Here is a 13987-nt window from a genome sequence, read left to right as displayed (position 1 = left end):
TAACAGACAGGGCCATCTCAAAGCCTCTCTTCCACTTGTGTGTAACATCCTGAATCAGAAAGGCAGGAGGCAATTCAGTTCCTGAAAATGACCTTCCACTGACATTGAAAGCTCCTTATAACCTCTTGAAGGCATGAAACAACCATGGAACCACAGCAAATTCCTAATGAAACTAGTTAAAATTTGTTTTTCTTTCCTTTGTTCCCATAAAGAACTTTCTCCTGCCTCTGTTTCAGCCTTTCTTTCAATAGACTGGTACTATTATTCATTGTATCCTTGGTGAGATAATATGTCATAATCCCAAAGAACACAATCCCCGAGTATAGGTTAGGTTTGGTTCCTAGATTGTTCATTCACTGGTTATGTGATTTTAGACAAAATTACTTAACTATTCTGGGCCTCAGGCTCCTTATCAACAAAATGGAGATAAAAATAATGATACTTAATCACATGGTACAGTGAGGACTAAAAGTGATAGACCTGTAAAGTGTTTCGCTTGGTTCCAGAGCTTGGCAGAAAGTACAAAAACGATGTCAGAAAATTTTATTGATCTCTTTCCCACTAAAATCTAAGTCTTTTAAGATGAGGGGCTGTGCCACAGTCTGCTTGCTAAGTTGACATCACTTAGCACTGTGCTATGCCTATGGCTATATATACAGCTCAGTAAATGTTTATTTTGGAGTTGAATTCAAATTGAGTGCTATTGCTCACGGGAATTATTCTTTCTGCTCCTTGTTCCCTCTTTGTTGCCTCTCCGTTTTGTATCTTTTCTGCTTGCTCTACCATTTTTTGTCTTCTCGGTCTCAACTGTAACAAAAACTAAAGAGACAGTGAAAAAAATAAAATTAAAAAAAATTATATGGGAAAGCATCCTAGAATAGAAATGAAGTTTAATTGCAGACCTGCATTGGAATAAGGATGCTGGGCATCAACCCTTAACTCCCAGAAACACATTCACACAACAGGCCCCTCTGCCAGCGGCTCAACCGTGGCTAGAGGGGAGTTGTGTCACAGTGCAAAGGTGGTGAACTGCTGCAATCTCTTGGGTCACATAGCCATCCTCTGTACAGTCATCCTCCCAGGGTCTGGCAAAAGCATCAGGAAGTTCCTTCTGCATGCTGATTCTTTGAATAAAACACTTCCAATTCCATCACAGTGGCTGCCATTAACTGATGAAATCAATTAAGCCAGCCGCACTACCTGCTGAAAACTGACCCGGCAATGACTCAGAGGAAGAGATGGCGGTGTCTCAGATGAAATGAAAGGAGACTGGACTGGCTTTCTTCTTCTGTTTTTAGAAGCAAACGTTCCATCGACGTGTTCTTTCATTCTGCTTTGAGAACAGCTTCTCCCACGACTCTGAATCACCCCCTGCTTGGCGTCTTTCCTTAAACTCACTAAGTTATTACAGCTAATTCTGTGGTTAATGGTTTCTGGAAAGACGATATCTACCAGCATCACAGTGTACACATTTTGGCCTAAATATTGAGAAATCATAGGTATGTAATGCAAAGCCTGGGTGTGCTGGCCTGTAGAAAGTAGTTTATTAGGATTAATCTTTTACAGAGTGACTAATGCAGAGGGAATGGACAAGACCTTTTCCTTTGACTCTGCAGAGGTTTCATCCAAGCTTTCAAACAGGTTCTTTTGGCATGTAGCTGGTCACTATTGAAGACTTTACTCGAACATATGGAAGTTAAAAGCCTCGATTTCTTTTTAACTTTTGTATACTGTAGCAATTTCTTGAAAATCAAATGGCAGAACCTAAACAGTAGACTGACTGCCAAAACGCATGCCCAGTTGGGGAAAACTGTGTGGGGACTCATCCAGCACGCTTCGAGAGCTTCAAGTGCAGCCTGGGAGAACTCTGTATTACCTTCTGTTCCCATTCCTGAGCTCTGCCAAACTTTTGTTTGAAAAAGCATCTTTATGCAGCAGTACATTTGTTACGTCGTATCTGAGAACGCTTTCCACATTGGCTCCTACTTTCAACTTGAGTAAATGCCTTGCTCTCTTGAGCTACTTCTACAAAAGGACCAAAAAGACCCAGGGCAGGTGACATTATGCTCAGGGTACAAGGCAGACCTTCTCAGAGGGGACTTTTTTTTTCCCTGCTAAAATTAGTAAAAGACAAGAAGAGGGTTCCCTATGAGTGCTGTAGTCAGCTAATAGAAGTCAAATTCTTTCCCAGGGAATTGTTAGTCCTCATAAAAAAGGAGGAAGAAATTGCTGCTTTATCAATAAAAGCATACAGTACTGAATACCTACACAAAGAAAATTTCAGTATAATTTATGGCATTTCATCATGTTGAACTGCATTCCAAGTAATTCACCCTGGCAGTTTTACTCTCAAAATGGAAATCTTGGTATTTTTCTTGCCTTCATCAAATAAAATGAGTTTGTGTTCAACTGTAGTTCATATACTTGATAATTTGTCTGACTCGGTAAGGTTATTAGTAATTTAAGAAATAAACCCATTTGGATTTTCAGAGAGTTAGTGGAAATAGGAGATGGCTATGATGATCTCTTAAAAATTACGATGTAGCACACAAAAAGTGAGATTTAAGTAACAAGATTTTCCATATACCAATAACACCGGGGAAATTCAAACTCCAACTCCCTCGATTAATTTCCAGGGATTAAGTGGTTGGTATTGAAGTCAATGAAAGATACATTTTACAAAGCTGAGAGGTCAACTCAATTCAGAAAAGCGGACCAAACAGCACACTGTCTTTAGAGATTCTGTGGTTGAAATGCAACCAGATCAATCAGGTGGAAGATTTTTATAAGATTCTCCAGGATGGTCAGAGCAAAGCAGAGGACAGTGGTCACAGTCAGAGGATCCTGAAGGTCTTGTTGATAGAATTATAGACCTCTAAGGGCACTTAAAGATTATTCAGTCCAACCTCAGTTTTGTAAAAGAGGGTATTTTGAGGCTTAGAGAGATTAAATGACTTTGCTAACGCCACTCAGCTGGTTGACAGGGGTTCACTCTCTTGTCTTTCAGATAGAGATCTTTTTAACTTCCTCATCAAATTATTTTGAGAATTATTGATTTTCTTGTGTCAGTTTCTTTTAATTTAATGTCTTGTAATGAGGATAATACTAATTTCTAGGGTAAAATATCTATAAAGAGAATTTTCACAGTCATTGTTTATTATTTTCTAATGTTCATTTAGCTACTTGCAACATTGCAAAGAAGGTACAATAGATATCGTTTTACACTTGGATCCAACTTTTCCATTTATCAGACACTATGACTTGCTAATCATATAAGTTATTTTCTTTTAAACCCTAGTTATGGAAGATCAGCTGGATTAAATGACTTTGCCAAGGTCTCAGAACCAGGCACTACTGAAGTTGGGACTTGAACCCTCACTGTTTATTATAACATGGAAGTTATGGATATATAACTAAGGCTAAAAGCTCAACTTCCAAAATTATTATTATTTTTTAAACTGGGAGTTGAAACCAGGGATGCTTTACTACTGAGCTTTATCCCCAGTCCTTTTTTATTTTGAGACAGGGTGTCCCTAAGTTGCTTAGGGCCTTGCTAAGTTGCTGAAACTGCCTTTGAACTTGCAATCCTCCTGCCTTAGTCTCTTTAGTCACTGGGATTACATATGTGCACTACTCTGCCAGGCTCAATTTCTTGAGCTAGGCTCAAAGTTCTTACTGATGAGGAATTAAAAGGATCTTTTGCTGTCCCCCACGTGGTGGATGAGAGCATGAAATTTAGACACAGGAATTCCACCTCTACTTTATACTAGTTTGGGAATGTTGGTTAAGCAAATTCTTTAAGTCTCAATTTTCTCATTTGTTTAATGGTGTTAACAATAATCATTGGGTTTGGGAAACTATTAACTGGGTGATATATTTGGAAAAGTATGTATCTGATTGCTTTGCATAAAATAAATGTCATATAACTGTTACTATGCTATTAGTCTAAGTTATCCTATTAAGAAGACATAAATAATATCCCTCTATTTTCATATATATGTATATATATGCAGTTTTATGCATATACGGTTATGTTTTTGTGGGCTTCATTATGTGCTATCAGTAATTATCCACCATGTCTTTCAGATCGCAAGCACCGTTAGGTAAAAGACACGTGTTCTAGAATACCTCTAATGACAAGATAAGTTCATCTTCTTGATGCTCAAAGAAACTGCCCTGCCTACAGCAACCACTGAGTACTTGATCTTTCAGCAGAGCTCAGCACCCCATCACTGATGTGGCGCTATTCCTCGGGTGGTCAGCAAGCTACCTGGTGGTAGGTGATTTGCTCTGCACTGCTTTTATCATTGGTGGGGCAGAGCTTTGCCCTTTCTGGAATATATCCTCACTCTGGATATGAGTTTGCCTTTCCTGTCAAAACTGCTGTTAAAAAAACAAAACAAAAAACAAAAAAACTGCTGTCTGTGCTTATGCAGAGTGCCTTTCCCACCATCAGAGCATTCTGCCTTATAGATGTCCACACAGCATTGCTTCTGATCAAGTAAGTCACTTCATAGCAAATAAAGTACAGCAGTGGGTCCAGGCTTGTGAAATTCATTGGTCTTACCATGTTCCTCATCATCCTGATCAGCATAGAATAACTAATGGGTCTTTGGAAGACCAGTTACAGCAGTTGAGACTTGTCCTCCAGGAGGCCGTGTATGCTCCAGTTCAGCTGTGTTTCTCCCATAGCCAGGAATCATGCACCGGGAATCAGGAGTGAAAACGAGGGTGACTTTGCTCACTATGACACAAGTTTTTCTTGCCATACCCATGAACTTATGCTTTGCTGGACTAGAAGACATAATTCTAGAAAAGGAAATACTTCCACCAAAGGAGATATGACAATGACTGCATAAACTAAAAAACTAGTATCTGGTCATGGTGCCTCTGAGGTAAACAAGGGTGTTGTTGTACTCTCTGGGGTTGTTGGTTCTGATTGTCCAGGGAAAAGTAAACTGATACTACCTAGTGGAAGTGAGAGAACATGCCTGGAGTAGAGCTATCCTTAGAGCATCTTTAAAACTACCATGTCCTATAATTAGCATCAGTGAAAAACAGTAACAAATCAGTTCAGTCAGGGCTGATTGTATCCCAGACCCATCAGAAATGAAGAAGAGAAGTGAAGGCTTGGATTATTCTATCAGGCAAACAACCATGACCACCTGTGGTGCTTGCTAAGGAAAAAGGAGATATGGGACAGATAGTGGGAGAAGGTACACCACACCTGTGTGACCAATAGCAGCAACAAAGACTGTAATTGTTATGAATATTTTTCCCAATTTTGTTATGATTGTGTGTGCATGCATAAATGCATTTGCATTTATATGTATATACATATATAACATTTTTGTTCTCCTTTTTTATTCCTTTATTATCTAATACCAGATATATTTTGATAGTTAACCTTATGTCACAGTATTTAAGTTACTAAATATCAAAGGAGAAGAGAGAACATTACCCCAGGACTTTGCATCCTCCCCTAGGGAAAGGGTTAGGATGTTTTCAGGAATACACAGGATAATTGTCAGTTATTTGTTTATGTTTTTTACTTAGAGATTAACTCTAGTTTAAAGAAATGCATATGTGCCACATTTTGAAGGGATGGACCACAGTAAATATTACTAGGTGCTGCTTTGAAGATATTGTAGAAATGATGGAAGTCCATACTCGGCAAGTCAGGAAGACTCTCCGAGGGAATCTAGGTGGGTGTTTCAGTCAGCTTTTTCACTGCTGTGAGTAAAGGACGGGACCAGAACAACTGTAGAGGAGGAAAAGTTCATTTGAGGGCTCATGGTTTCAGAGGTCTTAGTCCATAAGCAACTGGCTCCATTCCTTGGGGCTCAAAGTGAGGCTGAACATCATGGTGGGAGGATGCAGCAGAGGGAAGCAGCTCACATGATGATCAGAAAGCAGAGAGAGACTTCACTCACCAGATGCAAATATATACCCCAAGCCACAACGCTAATTCCCATCTCCTCCAGTCACACCCTACCACTTCACTTACCACTCAGTTAATCCCTATCAGGGGATTAAATCACTGGGTTAAGACTCTTAAAATCCAATCATTTTTCCTCTGAACCTTCTTGATTGTCTCACATGTGAGCTTTTGAAGGACACCTCACATCCAAACCATAACAATTGGTGTGGTTCCATTACTTAGGAGGCCTTAAAATCACAACCTTTTTCTGAAAAAGGAGAAATTCCACTCATGAACAATAGCTTCAGACTACCAACCCACGTAATAGATTTCAGACCTTCCTAGTTAGTCCTAAATCACATCAGCCAAGTTCATGTAATCAATCCCTTAATATATATGTAGACACAGAATGTGTGTGTATGTGTTTGTTAGTGTATTATTCTTTGTGAATAGTTTTTGTCTTTGTAAATTGTCTTTATTTTCCTGTTGGCGGGTCATATAGTCTTGTTGATTTGTAAAGTCTTTTTATATGTTCAAGATATCCATCAGGAATAGTTTGGCACATTTTTCTTAATCTATCATTTATACTTTATTATGCTTTAAAATTTGGAAATCTTCTTAAACTTTATGAATTAATGTTTATTAATGCTTTATTTTATTATTTTATAGTTATATTAGAAATTCCTTATATTTTACACAAATTTTAAACTATTCCTATAAATGTAAGCAATAGATGTCATGGATAACCACAGAAATTGCTAAACAACTTTCCATTATTTATTATTCCCCAAGTTCTTTTATAAAATCACATGACATACTTCCTCAATTTTTTTTTTCTTTTTTTTTGCTGGGGATAGAGCCCAGAGCCTTCTGCCTGCTAGGCAGGCACTTAACCACTAACCTACAACCCCACTCCCTCAATTAGTCTCTCCAGAACTTGAATTCCTGCATTCTCCAAGAGACTTTCATTTGGTCTGGCTTCTACCTGTAGGTATATTATGTTATTTCTAATAGATATAGTTCTTGGAACAAGGACATACATTCAAACGACACATATAATTTTACTATGTCTTGAATCTTTTGTGTTTCAAAAGCAAGTATCCAAGTCCTTATCTTGAATGGTGAGAGGGAGATGTGGCATAAACCCTGCTTCCCGAGCACCGCATAAGTGAATCAGAAATAGAATGCCAAGTAGTGAGTGAGATAATAGAAGTCTGAATAATCTATGGAACAAGAGGCACTACTTAATTGTGTGGGATGTGTCTCAGTTAAAGAAGCCTTCATTTAGAAATCAAAAGGTTCTGGAAGAAGGAGTAGAAAGCAACCAGTGAAGAATACGAGAAGGTAATCCTAGGGAGAGAGTAGAACATGTACGAAGACCAAGAACATGTATAGAAGAACGGAAGTAGGACAGACCATGGTATAGTTGTTGATTGGCAGACACTAAGGCCTGGTTGGTTATGGCATAGATGCTTGTTGGAGAGTGTTACAATTGGGGCTAAGCATGTAGACGGGGTTGGCACAAAGTGACATACACTCCATACTAAGGCAAGTGCATTTTATCAAGTGTGCCCTAGAGATCCACAGAAGGTTCTGAAGTCTGAAGATAATAAGATCAGATTTACATTGAAAGAACAAAACTCAGCAGAAGCAGAGATGAAGCAGGGCATCATTTACACTTTCCAGCCATAACAGCCCAAACTAAGTAGGTGTCAATGTTAAATGAGAGGCAGTGACATTAACCCAGGAAATTAGGATGCCAATCACTATACATCCATTCAAAGATAATATTTAAAATATGTAACAATCATTTGGCAAAGACACCAACCAGCAGAGATGATGCCACAAACCATCAGAAAGGACTCCAGATATAAACAAAACAAAACCATGGCTGTAAGCCACGTGTACCAAGGGAATCTGAATATAGACTTCCATGACTGTTTTGAGTCTTATTTTCAAAGTTCAAGTTAACAGAGATTTCAGAACAATATTGTGGAGGGTAGGGACAAGAGGTGCCCTGGTAGAGGACAGGTAGCTGATAGAATTCCCAGCAGCTGTGTTGCTACAAGCTAGGTATGAGTGAATAGCAACTGTGATGATCATGGTCTGAGAACCTCTGGAGGAGACCTAGCCTTGAGAACTCACAGAAAGTAAGTGCTTTTATCATACACAGAGATGGCACTTCTGCTTCCTTAATCATACAAAGCCACGCTGTAGGCAGACATTTCACCTATTGATCTGTCTTTCCTGTGGACTTAGAGAAGGCAAGGCTTTTTACAATTCATGAAATTAGAACATCATTCTTAAGTTGATGATAAGCCTGTTAAATGTTCTTTCTGACTTGGCCCTGTAACATTTCACAATGCTAGACCTTTCAAATGGAAAGATTAATTTTGGAATGGAAAAAAAGAAACAGTGAATTTCATTCCTATTACATTTGATCTTTCAAATGGTAAGATTCCTGGTTGTTTGAGGCTCTAAACTTTTCTTTTTTTAATTCTCTAGCCTTGGAAGATTTATCAGCAGTACAGAGAATAAATAACTAACTTGATCAGTGCCAGCATCTCCTTTAGATTCCCTAAGTATTAAAACATAACTTTAGCATTTACATTGCTTTTGCTTCTGAGTTAAACATTAACTATTTTACCCTCGTCAACTCTTTTATCATAAAAAGGCAAAAAATCATACTTGTTTGTTGACACAGAGAGAAAGAGAATTAAAAACTTAATGACAAAGTATTTTAGAGGTGTTTTGAGACTCGGAGGGAAAATGGGAATGGTGTCTGCAGTTTTTCTGTACCTTATCTACACCCTCCCTGCCTCATATTTTTTTTTCTCTAGATGCTTTAGCCCATTTTAAAATGTCCATCTCCTCTTTGTTCCTCATAAAGGAGATATGGAATGAGGATTCCAACTTGGTTAGACATGCTCTGACAAGAACACTCACAGCAACACTAAGGCACAAACCTGTTAAGGATTTCACCTTTTAAGAAATGACAGAGTAATTACAGGACAACATGTCCTTCATGAGTAAAAACAACCAAACTAAAGTGCTTTCAAGGCTGGCGTGGCCTACTTCTCTCCTGGCAAGCTGCATAAATCATCAACTGTGAAGGGACTGCTTCCTGGCCACGTGGCACACGTGTGCACACGCGAGTGAGCACACACGGACACATCATGGGTTAATGCACTCGGTTTCAGGTTAGTTGAAACTCTGATAATAAACCCCCAATACGTTTTACCTCCATCTCTCTCCCCCTTAATCTTTAAACCTCAGGCTGCTTTAAAGGGAAATTTAATCCATATATGTCTGCCTCATTTTCATTTAAATCGTCAAAAAAGTTGTTTTAAAAGAGTTCTTTGATGTCCTAGACTCCCTTGAGCCTTTTCTTAGCCTATTTTCTTAAAAACAGGAATTAGCATTTTCCCAGGTGTAGAGGGGCCTAACTCTCTTCCTCTCAAACACAGCCCCCACCATCCTGCCCAGACCTCAACTGGAGGGAAAAAAAAAAAAAGTCTTAGAGTCACAGAGGGAGTACTTTGAGAGAAAACAGCTTATCTAAGGATCAAAAAGCATTTGCAAATATGAACGCTTAATGTGGGGCCCTACCTGGAAGTTAATAATTAACATTTCTACCCTTTCTGGACCTCATTCTGCCCTAAGGACCTGCCCAGGGAAGTGCCCAATTCAACCCCCTGCCCCCCACCCCTCCATACACACTCACTGTCTGCTGCCTAAATTCTGGAGAATTCGGAGATGTGGATCTTAAAACAAGCAGCATTTTCTGCCTTCTCGTGTTTGTGATAGACTACAGATATGCCCGTGTGGAAACCCATAGTTTCTGCCCTCTGGGTGGTACTTTACTTCTTTGCTTTGTGCCTAATGTATATCATTTCATTCCAGCTTTCACATTCAGGACAGAACTTCTTAATCATTTTTAGATACACAAAAGTAGGCATATTCCATCTCACTGTGCACAGTATTATCCAAAGAGTAATCTATGTTTGGCTAAAACTCAAGGATTCCCACAGTGAAGTCCTAACTTTAATCAATGGAGAAATCTCAGAAAATTGTTTAGAAGAAATGTACAGTTCAAGAAAGAACAAATATTGTAGTTCCTCAGTATAGAATTCTTACTTTTTTTCCAAAAGTTTTAAAATAAGTGAGTTGTATCTCAAACAAGCTTTCTTTCAACACTATCAGAGTATCACATTTCAGATTAAATACAATTAACATCAGAAGGGATGAACCTGGGATAGCAGTTTCTATGAATCATCCCCAAGAAATCCACAGTCATCATATATCAAGTGACAAATCATTCTGGAATTCAAAAATGAGACTCCAGTTCTGGTGGCTCAGACCAGTGAGGGGTTCGTATCAGTTTCAAAACACAAGGCTGATCATATCACCCTTCTAAGACCTCGGTGGCCACACTGCATTCAGGCTAAAGAGTCAACAAAGCTCTTTCAGATCTCATTGCTGCCAGGACCTCTGCTCCCTCTTCATGTCCACTGTGTCACAGCCACAGACACCCCTCTGTTCTTCTTTGACCTGTGCTTGCACATTTTCATGCCTTCGATGCCGGTTCCTATCCATTGAAAGTGTTTCTCCACTTTCAATGCCTGCTAGACTGTTTATTCATCCTTCAAAGTCCACCTCAAAAATTGTCTCTAGTGTGTAGCTTCCTTAATTCCTTCAGATTTGCCTCTTTACCTCTTGGTCTTCCTATGACAAAATAAGCTTTTGGAGGGGAGGCACAGATAGTGTTGGTTTATCACCAGTGCCTGGCAGAGTAAGCGCCTGGCAGTAGAGTGTTCTGGGGACAATGTCCTGCCCACATCACCCATTCCCACCACAGAGAAGCTTCAAACACTGCCAACTGGCAACCAGCCAGGCTGGACTCTGGGGCCTCCGGGCCACTTCATATGAAGTCCAGCATATGAAGTGGCTGGACTTCCACAGCAGCACGCACAGGCATTTTCTAGATGTATGTTAATTGGATGACCAGATGGATGGATGGATGGATGGATGGATGGATGGATGGTTAGGGTCCAAATTCTTAGAATTTAAGTAAATTGAAGAAATTCACAAGTATCTAGTAAGTACTTATGGTGTTTCAGTGTTAAATTTAATGAAAGTTTTAAGGAGGTAGGTAATTCAATGTCTACCTGAAAGAGTTTTAGATTAATTGGTGAATCAGGGCTTAAGCACATGAGAAGATGAATAGGAATTCCAGGGAAAAATGACAGGGTAAGTAAAACAGGCAACCTTTGAAACCAAAGTAGTTGATATGCCACCAAATTAAAGAAGGGAGGGCAAGTGGATCTTTAAATGATGCTGTAAAGAATTTTTAATTTGCCAAGTATTTTTCTATAGATAAGTTTCTCTAAAATTTACCACTGTCATGCTTTGAAAATATTGTTATGCATTCCTTAAGAAAATGTGACACAAATTAATAACAATAGCAGCAATAAATAAGTAATTTAAGTCACCGATTCAAAATATCCTAGCAGAGCCCAGAAAGAAGGATCCGCATCTCTTCACTCAGGGCAATTCCAAGTTTTGTAGGACCCAAAGCATATAGAATGGAAGTGGGGTTTCTTCTGAAAAGGAAGATAGAAATACAAATACAAAATAGGAAGTGGGTATTTATTTAGAATGAAAAAAAAATCATGGCACAATATTTTTTATTAATTGTCTAACAGACTCAATGATGATTTTTCCTGACATTTTCAAACCATATCCTCAAATTGGACTTTAAACACTAGGGTACATCCTGTATCCATCAGGACCGAAGTTATGGTGCACAGCTGGCTTGGGGTAGTTTAGAAACAAAACCACTAATACTAAAATAAGTATTTGTATCCACTTAAACTGTGTGCAAGGTTGGAGCACCCTACGAAATTCATTTATAGCATCATCTACTTCTTGAAATCATCAGAAAGCCCATTGTGTGGGGAGGGAGATGGAATCATCTTTGGTGGATTATCCACTAAACAGAGTACATGTTTGCATAGGGCACTTTAAGCACATCTGATGGACAAATTCAAGATGAATGACAAAGCAATGTTTTATAGTGAGGAATCTCATCCAGAACAGTAACACTGAAGCACATTCTTCTGTATTTGAAGGAGAGAATTTGTGAAGACAGCTAATTTTTGAACACGACTAATGGTCAGTAGCTGAAAAGAGCTCCCCAAGGATTATCAAGGAAGTAGGACAGATTGTGCAGAGGACATAAGCAGAGGGTTGGTAAATGAGCAGGAGTTTCTGGAGCTTTTATTCAATTCCCTTAGCTGTACCATAGAAAAATTATTCTTCTCATAGCTTAGGAAAATGAGTCTTTGCTAAGTCACCAGATATTTTCTTTTAATTTCATGGTAAATTTCTTGTTGATCTTATAAGAGGAACTGCCCCCATTCACTTTGTGTCCCCCTATTTTACTTTCCAGACTTCATACCTGGTTGTCAACTGCTAACATTTTTCATTAGCCCTGAAAAGTAGGTAATGTTATTCATAGCCCTGTCTGCATCCTCTACCTCACTGCCCAAAGTAGAAAAATACGTTCTGGAAGGAACTGAGCCAGATAAGCGCTCTCTTCACACTCACCATACTCACTCCTTGCAGTCACGCATTTTCTCTTCTCAGTGTGTCAGTCCAATTCTCTTTGTTAGGATATGCATGTATATAGCATCTCCTGCTGCTTTTGGTAATCCACTTCCCAAATTACTCCATGTGTAGCAACATTGCTTTGAGTGTCTCTGTAGTTCATTGGGATTATGGTCTTGCATCAATCTTTTTGTTCCCCCCAGCTATGTAACTACAGGTCTTCTGAGTCTCAGGATAAGGAACACCACTTTTTGCCCTGCATTCATCTCTTCTTTTTGAAGTGCTCAGTTACTAACCCTGTTGCATACCAAGACTGTTTGTTCTTGGTTACCCTTTTGTGCACCTTTTTAATTCTTCCCCATATTTCCTGTAATAGGATATTCATGTGGGAACATAAATGTAGGGTTGATATGTTCTGACCTTTGGTGTTCAAATCATTTGTGAAATCTGCTGCATGGCCTTTCAGTTTTCCGTCATTTACTTCCTTCCGTTATTTTGCTTCATTCACATCTGTGTCTGCTTATTGTGTACCCGAATATGTCAGAGATTTCAATGGCAAAAGAGAAAAAAATGTATCGACAGACCGTCTTCTTTTTCAAGTTATCATAGAGTATGATCTTTAAACAGACTTGAGAGTACGCTGAAGAAGATGGCACAAAAATAGAGCAATCAAATATGGTGGAAACTTAACTTCTTGTGGAACTAAGCTAGTCAGAACATAAGAAGATAAAGGACACTATTGAGACTTTTTTTGAAAATTCTCATGCAGTGTTTTTATCTCTTTATCCTCCTAATGTTTGCCTAGACAACTTTCAAGTTTTACCCTTCAAGTTTCAACATCTAAAGTGCTTTACAGAGCTTTGAAACACTCTTCTAATTTCAAGTTTCACATATACTTGTTTCCTATCTATCTTCTCCAACAAACTGCATTCTGCAAGACAATGAGGAGGTTCTCTCTCTAGTTTATTGCTACTTTCCAGTTCCTGAACCTAGTAGATGCTCATGCATATTTGCTAAAGGAATCTCACCTCAGTCTCCTTGTCATTGATATCGAATGTGGACCTTTTCTGTTCTCTACCTCTTTTGTTCCAGCCAGTTTTCTCTTCACTTTTACTCAATAGACCTGCAGTGTTTTGTGACTTCCACTTCAGTCTCATTTTGTCTTTTATGTTACCTTTGCTGATTTTCCAATTCAGAGGTATCATATTGGATCTTTCTCCTACCACTGTCTATTCTTCTATGGATTTCTGAGTAGTTGCTCCCTATAGTAAAGGTGTGTCTAGATCTTTGAGGGTCTGGAATGGAATTAGAGGTGCCACTTTGAAAGATGATAATGCATCCTAGGGATGGAAAGTTGACCTCTGCTGTCAGAACCCCATAGGAATAGCAGATGATCTTGTCCAACTAAGACATCAAGAATAATTCAGAAAGCAAATGTAATTTATTTTTTTTTTAAAT

General features: G+C 38.8%; 1 long non-coding RNA gene across 1 annotated transcript in view; it reads left to right on the top strand.

Moving 5' to 3' along the window:
• Positions 1 to 13987, top strand: part of LOC306668274 — a 56248-nt gene that overhangs the window by 26044 nt on the left and 16217 nt on the right. The window contains exon 4 of the long non-coding RNA XR_013765806.1: positions 4087 to 4280. This is a non-coding gene — a long non-coding RNA (uncharacterized lncRNA). The remainder of the gene's footprint in view (positions 1 to 4086; positions 4281 to 13987) is intronic.

This window comes from Sciurus vulgaris, assembly GCF_902686455.1.
Source record: "Sciurus vulgaris genome assembly, chromosome: 1".
Classification (NCBI taxonomy): Eukaryota; Metazoa; Chordata; class Mammalia; order Rodentia; family Sciuridae; genus Sciurus; species Sciurus vulgaris.
This window is presented reverse-complemented; position numbering and strand designations above follow the sequence as displayed.